Here is a 10,161-nt window from a genome sequence, read left to right on the forward strand (position 1 = left end):
AACATTTACACTATCATGACCTCTAACTGTACAGGTATTGGATCTATTATACACTGCCATGAAAACTGTGAAAAACAGTACTTATTTATTCAATGGTGTCCTATTTAAATGTATAGTTGTTCATTTTGACAGATTTGATTTTGCACAAAAAAAGTTGGTGCATGATGTTGATGAAGAACAGGGAACTTTTTTACAAATGACGTGTGCAAAGTGCAAAAAAGTTTCCTGAGTCATGTGGTTCAGCTCTTTGTACTACTAGAATTGAGCACAAACAATTGCCCTTCACTTTGTATTCATAGGGGGTGGTAGGTGGGCGGCACAGTGGATTACCCCAAAATACAACCCCCAGTAGCATAATTCAAAAGACCACCTAGGGAGTAACTGGGTCCATAAGGCACTCATGACCCCTGTACTTAAATTAAATACAGTTGTTAGAGTATAGTCTGCACCTTGTGCCGGATTTTTACTATGGCATAAGGTGCTAAGGGCAATCTGCAATGACTATTGGAGCCAATGCTGCCTTCATGTTTCCTTAAGGAAAATTTAGGTTGCAATTTTAAGCCCCAACTGCTCTTACATCCTTGGCAATGGTAAATGAACCCTTGTATCTTCAAGACTGATATTCCAAGGTTTCCAGAGAACATGTAGAAGATCCAAACCCTAACAATTTGTAAGCTAATCTCCAACAAAAATAATGTATTTTTTGAAATTTTTATGTCTTCTCACATCCAATTTTATTTTAAACAAATGTGGGCCCTTTAAAAATTTGAATGTATATACATCCTTAGTTAATGGGCTGGTAGGTGGGCCTGCAAGTTTTTATCAGCAAACATATTCTGCAAACATTCATATTTCCCTAAGAAAAGGAAAATAAATGGAGCAGTTAACTGAAAGTACCACAGCTGTGAAGCCAGTAACTCAGAATAATAAAATTATAAGTTACATGAGAGAATGGATGAATAGATCACAAAGCAGCAGGGAATCTGCTTTACAGTACCAGCGGCCAGGAACGGTGTCAGGCAAGATGTACCCCTCCTGCTGAAAATAGGTGTCCATTTTTCTATCAAAGTGTTATCATATCTTGGAAATTCAGAGCAAATCAGACACTCTGTGTGACTGTGGAAAACTCATACAGACAAAATGTCAGAGTCATGCTCCGCTGACTTCCTCCCAGGGATTTCTGTGCAGCCAGAACACTGCTACTTCAGGACGTTTCATTTTTAATCAGTGACTATTTTGTCTCCTATGCTTTATAGTGGATCTCTTTGATTTTTGAAGGTGATATCAAGAACATTCTTCTGTCCAACCTAATTTTTGTTTGATTTTTCATTAGGTGAAACCATATAGTATTAACTCCAGTTTTGGTCCCCAGGGCACAAAAATATGTAAAGACTTAACTGTGTCCCAAGTGGTTTATTCTCATCTCGTGGATTTTTGCACAGACATATCTTTCACCTAGTTTTTATGGGATAAATCATAAAATAACATTTTCTCATTTGTTTGAATCACCAAGTAAAGTCCAACAAGTAAAACCTTTCCAAATGAGGTTGAGTACATACATTTTTTAAAATAATGATGGCACTGAATGATGTTGTGAAATACGGCCTCTAGTAGTTTCTCCCATGTGTAGTAAACCACATGGGCACTTTATTATAATAAATACATGTGGGGGATATTTCAAATTATTATATTCAGTCTCCTTCACATGTAAATCTGTAACCTAACTGCTATTAATTAGGGACACTTTTGTGTCCAAGAGTGTGACTGATTCCCTGTCATATACTATGGAAAAAGTAATTCAGGCCACTCATGTGTCCAAATACATTTTAAACCTCTGAAGGGATGCCTCATTGCCCCACCAAACCATCAACTAATTATCTATATAACATCACCAGTGTAATAGCTGCTCAAATGCTTTCTCTGTATACACAAACGTCTTCTTAAAATTGTTCATAAAATTGTTGGTGTAAAACAGGGCGTCATTGGATCCCATCACTGTACCTTGCAATTGCAAAAATTAGGAATTCTAAAACAAAAAATAATTTGTATAATCTGACTTTTTCAACACCATTTTCAATGCCTGCAAACCCCCCACATTGGGTATAGATGTATATAGACTATTCATGACTAGTCCCACCAACAGGACATCACTCTCTGTCTGAGGAATCTTCTGTATTTGGCACAAAAAATAAGATGTATCCTTCACATACAATTTACATTTTACCAAATTTGCCATTAACACCCTAGAAAAACAGACAGTGGTTAAAGTACAGATTCATTACAGTGGAAAAGAGGAGTGCCTATGTTTTTTGGGAAGGACATAAAATATAAGAGTAACTGGATCAGACTGTATCAAAAAACTTTGCAAATCTTTAGTAATCACCTCTTTAGGTCACCAGTGCAACGCTGACTTCCGAGTCAGCACATAGAGGAATTCAAGCTGCTGTTGCCTTGTCAAATTCAAGCAGAAGATTAAAAAAATCCAAGGGGAAGTAAGCCTTACCCATCATTATAGCTGTTTTGAGGGAAACATGTTGCTCACCAACCCCTTGGATATTGCTCTCAGTGGCCTTAAAGCAGGTGCTTATTTATGAATTTCTGGCCTGGAGGCAAGATTAGTTGCATAAAAACCAAGAATAATCCCAAATAGAGCCTTCTGTATGCTGTCAGTCCACATAGGGACTATTATGTAGCCAATTATAGCTCTTATTGCTACCCCCAGGAAACATTTTTTCATGCTTGTGTTGCTCCCCAACACTTTTTCCACTTGAATGTGGCTCACGGGTATAAAAGGTTTGGGATGCCTGCATTAAGGTATGGAAATTCAAATTACAGATGGACCCCTTATCTGGAAAACCCCAGGTCCTGAGCATTCTGGATAATAGCTCCAATACCTGTATTTAGGATAGGCCAAGCTAATCGCATATTTGTGATACAGCTTCAATATAACAAATGAATACAAAGTTGTCCAGTCAGCTACTAAGTCAGCTAGACACTACTGGACTGAATGAGGCAGTGTAAACAATGCCTGACTACACCATCTACGTCATGCAAATAAAGCCTATGGAACATTTCACTTAGGCCTAGTGATTTACCGTTGTCTTATTATGTTAAACTCTGACTTAGTTTAGATTTATACCAGCCTTTTCTTGGACCAGACATTGCATCTCCTAATAGGCACATTAAAGGGGTACATTAAACACTTTGGTATGCACCATGGAGGCCATTGCTTCCACACATTGATGAAGGTAGTCAAATCAGTGCAATATGACCATCCATCGGTGGTCAAATTGCCTACAGGTTGATTAGCCAGTTATGCTGGCATTTTGTCTCCCCTTACAGATACGCAAATGTGGGCCATTTATTTAGCTGGTATATGCAGATGCAAATAGGGGCATATTCATCACTGTGCGAAAACAAAGCTCCACATAGTTAACCAGAGTAAAATTCTTTTCTATGAGCTCTCACTTTCAACTACTGATGAATGTGCCCCCAAAAATCTCATAGAAAAATATTTACATTAACAGAACTTTACTCTATGGAACTGTGGCAAACTCTGTTTTAACAGTTTGATAAATATGCCCCACAGTATCTGTTAAGTAAGCTAGTTTTAATGTATTTGGGGTTTTCCTTTGAAAAAAAAAAATGTGCCTGGGTATATATTCATTTCTGTCATGATTCTGTATTTTAGCTCCGCTATTTGGCAGCGAATAAGTTCTTAGAAAATATGATCTTGCTTTGATGACCACCTAACACATTCCCTGGAGCAAACCTGTACCATCTTTGTACATATATTAGATCATGCAGTGCAGGAACTGACAGCTGTGAGCATATGACTCAGAAACACACTGAATCATCAAAACACCATGTAGCACTATGTTATTGCTTTCATGAAAAACACAGCCTATTTGCATACAGAGTTTTGAGGAATTATTTTCTGTTTTAAAATAATTTCATGGACTGCTATTTATTTCACTAATTGTGTGCTCCTTTATTTAAGATAAGCTTTTAGATTGTAAGCTTTAATGGGCAGGGCCCTCTTTATCACCTGTATTGGCCTATGTATCTGTATCAATTACATGGTTTGAAGTATACAATCTGCCTTTGTTCAGTGTTGTGCAATATGATAGTGTTTTAGATATAAGTGGTACTGTAATAATAATAACTAGCAAACCTCAGCTCTCCAAAGTTCAGGAGTGGCAAATGCTTTCTTTACCAACTTTGAATTTAACATTACAGATAAGAAATGTGTTAAAAACAGATGCTATTTATTCCTGAAAGGCTCCTTGCTAGGTCCCACCAACACTCTTGCTAAACTGTACCTCCCCAACTCAAATCCCAAGAAATGTCTCTGATTTAAGATTCCCTTTTGCTCTTTGCAGAAGACACAGTGATTGAAGGGGGACTTTAACACTGAAATCCGCTACGTGTGCCTGCAACCAGGCCGATGCAATGGCTCCGGGTACAGGCACTTCGGTAAGATTTTTTAGAGCTTAGTGGTGAATTCTCTGCCTGTGTTTTTCTATGTGGAGAGTAACTGTAAACAGGTCATCAGCACAATATTACTGCATATGCATATAACATACTGTATCTATTACCTTCCTTAATCAGGAATTCATACAGTTCATTTTTTTTAATCTTTTTTTTTTTTTTAAGTTTTCATTTTGCATTTAATATTAACATATCAGAAAAACACAACAAGGCAAAAAAAAAGATAGTAGAAACCACAAGGAAAAATGATAGAGAGGAAAGAAGGTAAAGGGAGGAGCTGGGGGGAGGTGTCCATATTATCAGCATTACATTAAAGCAGTTACTTTACTGATCAAGGGTTCCATTCCAGTGTATGAGACACTATTAATGCCTCTAGCCATGCTCCCCAGATGGCCTCGAACTTATCAGGGCATCCAAATGCTAGGTATACAAGTTTCTGTTTGGTTAAAGAGTCATTTATAAGCTTTTTCCAAAAGTTCAGCGCAGGTGGCCCTGTAGCCTTCCAATGTAGCAATATCGCTTTCTTGGCATGGTAAAATAATTGTAAATAACCCAGTTTCACTGGGGAACTCAGCATCAAGGTGTCTGTGATGCCCAAGAGGCATAGTCTGGGTGACACTATATTGGGAAGTGCAAGGGCCAATTCAGCATATTTGAGTACTTCTCGCCAGTACTTCCCAGAAGACCCACAGCATTGAGACACTTGGGACACTGGTCAGAATTGTTTTTAATCTTTAGCTTTGAATGTTTCCCTTCCTTCTCAAAAGATTCAATTATGGCAAAATTTTCTCTACAAATGGACTTTTTGATTTACTTACATGTCAAGATTGCTAAAAACTACACAGATTGAAGAAATCTTACAGCTAAAATTAAAAAAGTCCTTAGAAGCTGGCTTGACAAACCTGTATTTTGGTTTAGATGAATGAATATCATAAAAATGAATATTATACTATGGATATTGTATGTCTGCAAGTTGAAATTAAACATTTTTTATGGCAAGGTGAAAAATATAAAAACCAGTTATAAACCCCAGACAAAGTCTGATTTACTGACTTCCCTGCTGGGATTGCATTTTTTCTTGTAATTTTTAATAATAACCTACCTGTATAATACAGGTAGGGAGTTCAATATCCCATAACCTAATATTCTGAAAGCTCTGAATTTCGGGAAGGCAGTCTCCCATAGACTCTATTTTAAGATTTTTAAAAATGATTTCCTTTTCCTCAATAGTAATAGAACAGTACCATATAACTAAGTTGCATGAAACCATATTGGTTGCAAAACAATCTTATTGCATTTGTTTTACGTATGGCGATCTTAATTATGGAACAACTTCTTACCCAGAAATCCCCAGGCCTCGAGCATTCTAGATAACAGGTCACATACCTTTATATACATGTTCTGCAACTTTTTGTTCTGAATCCTTATAGAAACCACAGTAAAAAGTATACTAGAAGAGACAAAAGAAATGCTTCTTAGATTTCAATTGTAAATCAAAAGTTTACTTTTAGGTGATTTTTTTTCATAAATTATATGCACCGGTGTCCTGTCCTGTTTGGGTATGTAGTTACATCCCTTCGTGATAATACAGAAAAGCAGATCTGGACATGTCTGTTGTAAAATATAATTAATGAACACAACAACACATTTTTTTGCACATTCATAGTGCTGCTGCATTTTTGTTTCTCTCTCAGTAAGGATAGCAGTTTTACCTGACGCTACAAAATGTTTGAACGTGTGCAGTATAGCATTTTTAGATTTTTTTTCTACCTGCAGCTATGGGTCAGCAGGTCTGCAGGTCGTGGGTCTTAATAAAAGCAAACCTTTATTCCTTTTCTCATTTTTGTTTAACCCCTTACCCCCCCCCCCACCCCACCCCCACCCTCTGTCATGTCAATTCTGGTTTGTATCAACAGCACTTCTGGTTTCAGGGTGGCCAGGGGATAGTCCGTTGGTTACAGATAAGGCAATTGTGAGCAGGATTCTCTACCAAGTTCAAGCTAATAAAAATGCATGGTATGGCTTTGGATGCAGGTCATGGGTCTGGGTCAGGTTTCACAAATTGGACCCATACATGATCTGAAATATTGAGAAACATAATAGAAGAGTGTGTTTATAATAGAGGAAAGTGTAGCAAAAATTTAAAAAATTGTTCTGGTATTACATATACATATACGTATTTGTACAGGTGGTGTACACTGTTGAATGGTGTACCCATCCCTCTGGCAGGCACATTGTGGGCATGTACAATCATTAACTTAATTATAGAGCCACACAGTCTCAGCACACCTCAGTACCTGCTTTGTTTAAATACTTGGAACATACAGGACAGAGTAAATATTAACCCTAGACTCTGACCTGACACAGTATTGTCTGCAAATTTACAGCCAGAGAATGTCAGTTGGAATACAGAAGCCTTTTGGACCAACCAATGTCATATATGCTCCCTGCATGCCCATGTAAGCATGCATACAAATGCCATGTCTAGGGCAGCATGTTTTTTTAGGGTGGCATGCTACCCAGCCACATCTATATTGCCTTGTTCCTACCGATCGAGTGCCTGGATGCACTTGATATTTTGAGTTACTTGAATCTCCTGACCCAGTGCTCAGTGATGCAGGTGTCTGTAGGAATGGTCAAGTGTTTTATGCATGGGGGTTGCAGCAGAGGGTGGAGGAGGCAGTCTGAATGAGGCAAAAGCCCTACATGCCATCTGTGCAGGCTCCATGAAGGCCCTGCGAATTGCCCCATATAGGAAAACCGTGGATACCCTTGAAAGGCATGATAACTAACCACTGTACTGACTACTAAGGCTGCCCCCAGCCTTCACTCCACTCTCCCCTGTGAAGAACCACTAACTTTCAGCACCTCCAGCACCTACCAGACTTTTAATACTGGCCCAGACTCTATAAGACTTCCAGATTGATGGCACATTCCCAACTCTGGATCAGTTAAAAGAAAAATTAAACCAGCCAACCATCATTCTTTATCGCTACCTCCAATTGCTCCACACATTTACAGGCACAATTTGGCTCCCAGATTGCCACTAACATGATACTACCCCACAAGCATAGGTTTTGGGACGCATACCTCAAAAAGCTTGTGTCTGACCTGTATAAGACACTCATAATATTTCTATTGTTTTTTTGTCAAAAATCTTGTGACACCTGCACCCGGAGTCAATGCATCAGCCCAGTTTCAGTCACACAAAGTAGAGTTTGGCATACTTGAGCAGTTACGTGACAGAATCCACTTGCACTTGCATATCTGCATTTTCTGCCATTTGCAAAGATTTTTGTTGGTTGCTTACAGACAGTTCCCCACATTACCAAGGCTTATATCTGTTTAAGAGGCTAAAGGTGCATTGGACATGTTCTTTTGGCACTGCCTGTATGTTTTTGGAGTGCAAGAGGAAACCATATTACCTGGAAGAAACCCACATAATCAGAGAGACAATTTATACACTCCTTGCAGACACTGATCCAACATGCTGTGTTTCCAGTGATGTTATGTCTCTTTAGGCATTAACTGGGTATTATGGACATTCAATATGGGGAATCCTACCTAGACTTCTATATGGATTTATGGACTTTATTTAGGGGTGGGGCTTAATGATGTAGGATTAAATATTGCTTCTTTCAAAGCTGTCACATTTGATGAAGGGCCAATGATGCCTGAAGCATGTAGCTTGTGGCATTTGCAGGAGAATTCTTGAATTCTGCTTTGTCCTGGTTGCCCCTTTCCTACATCTACTATTTCCAGCAACATTGCTGGCTCACTTCAGGGTTCTGCATTGGGCAAATCTGCAAGGGCATAATAATATAGACAAAAGACCAGCAGTAATGTGTGAAACTATTACCATCATTTTGGAAGGTTGATTGTGCCCATTTTTTTTACATTTAATTTTTAATTTTGTTATTTTTAAAAATATCTACCTTGTCAGAATGTTACTACTTAAAAAAGTAGAATAGACATAGCAGTCTGGGCAAGAAAAATAAGCCTCAAAAAAATAAATTGTCAATGAAATACTCTCCTGAGCACTTTTGCAAATAAATATTCCTCCCTTGAGTTTGAGAAAGATAGCTGCAGACCAGGTAGCTCAGGGGTTAATCCCCAATACAGGAAGCTTTTCTATTCATACTTTACTCTGCTGGGTGCCCTCTATTATCATGACACCATGCTGAGCTCTGTAGGGACAATGCAGTGTCCCCAAACCCACCACTGTGCTATAATAGTTTCATGAGAGCCCCTGTAACCAGTATCATGCCCTGTCAGTGAGACAAAATACTCCCAACAATGTACACAGTGACCCCTGCACCATCCCTTGCTATGATTTTCCTTCATTGGCTGCTGTTTTACATAACTTTATAGTATAGTGAGTGAAGTGCAGGTCACTGAGATCATTTATAATTTTATACAATAAAGTCACAACAAAAGCACTATTTACAGTACATAAAACAGGGACTGGAATGAACTTGTTCTAACAATGTTGTTTTCCTTTCATGCACCCAGCTGCTGTACAACAACATTACTACGCCTTTAGCCAAGAAATGCTGCTGGGCCCTCAGAGGAGTGTTATCAAATGTTCTATCACATCTATATGCCATTCTGTGGCTGCCAATTCAAGGTTTGCAAACAGGTTTCAGCTGGGCCTCCAAACCAGTTTTTTTCTGTTTGCCTTGCAGTATTAGTTCTTTTGGTAAAGCTTCTTGTCTCCTCCCTGACTCTAACCCAAGTAACCCAAGGTCATATCTTTTCTTCCTGTGTTTGCAGAGGATTTGGGAGTGTTTGCAGGATTGTTTGGGATTAAAAGCTGGCTCTAAGAAAAAATAACAATTTGCATGAAAGCAAAGATCATTTCTCAAGCAATTAGGCAGTCATGACCAACGTATGAGCCTCCAAATGGTGTTGAGCTACAACTGCCAGGCTGGATCATTTAGCAGAAATCTGTGTCGCTGATGAAACCTGACAAATATACTGTACCTTTGCTATAATTACACAAACACATAATCATTTTAGGCTACAGTATTCTGATTGTGATGAAATCCTAAGGGACCACAATTACTGACGATCATGCAATTCAGGTAGAAATTAAGGGAAATACATTAAAAATCTGTGATAATAAAAAAAATAAAGTGTCTTCCATAAGGTCCAACTTAATACATTTGCTTTTATTCTAATAATTATATTATTATATTAAGTCCATCGGCTTCAAAGAGTATAGGCTGATTAGCTCCAGGGTAAAGCCGGCACCCATTGAGACTCTCAAAACAAATAACACAAACACTTTAGAAGTAATGCGTAAGCAGGGCAATACAATGCAATGTTTACACATCTTTCCTGTAGGAATAGCACTATATACTGTATTTATGTTTTATTTGGTTTGTATCAATAAAGCATTGTGAAAAGGTGTTTGTCAACTACAAAAGCTTTAGGTTAGAGCCACACATGGCCAAATTAGATGCACTATCTCCTTGGGAGGAGAAAATCTACATGACTAAGGTTTAGTGCATATCCCATAGCTACACAGTACATGCTTACAGTGATAGGCTGCACCTTCACTCCGCTAACAAATACACTTCAACACATTAGAAAAGCACATAGAGAATTTAGCTATTCCCCAGCCCCCTATAGAGCAGCTGAGGAAGGGAAGGTTTCTGAGAGCATATT

Source organism: Xenopus tropicalis, chromosome 3 (genome assembly GCF_000004195.4).
Source record: "Xenopus tropicalis strain Nigerian chromosome 3, UCB_Xtro_10.0, whole genome shotgun sequence".
In the NCBI taxonomy this organism is placed as follows: Eukaryota; Metazoa; Chordata; class Amphibia; order Anura; family Pipidae; genus Xenopus; species Xenopus tropicalis.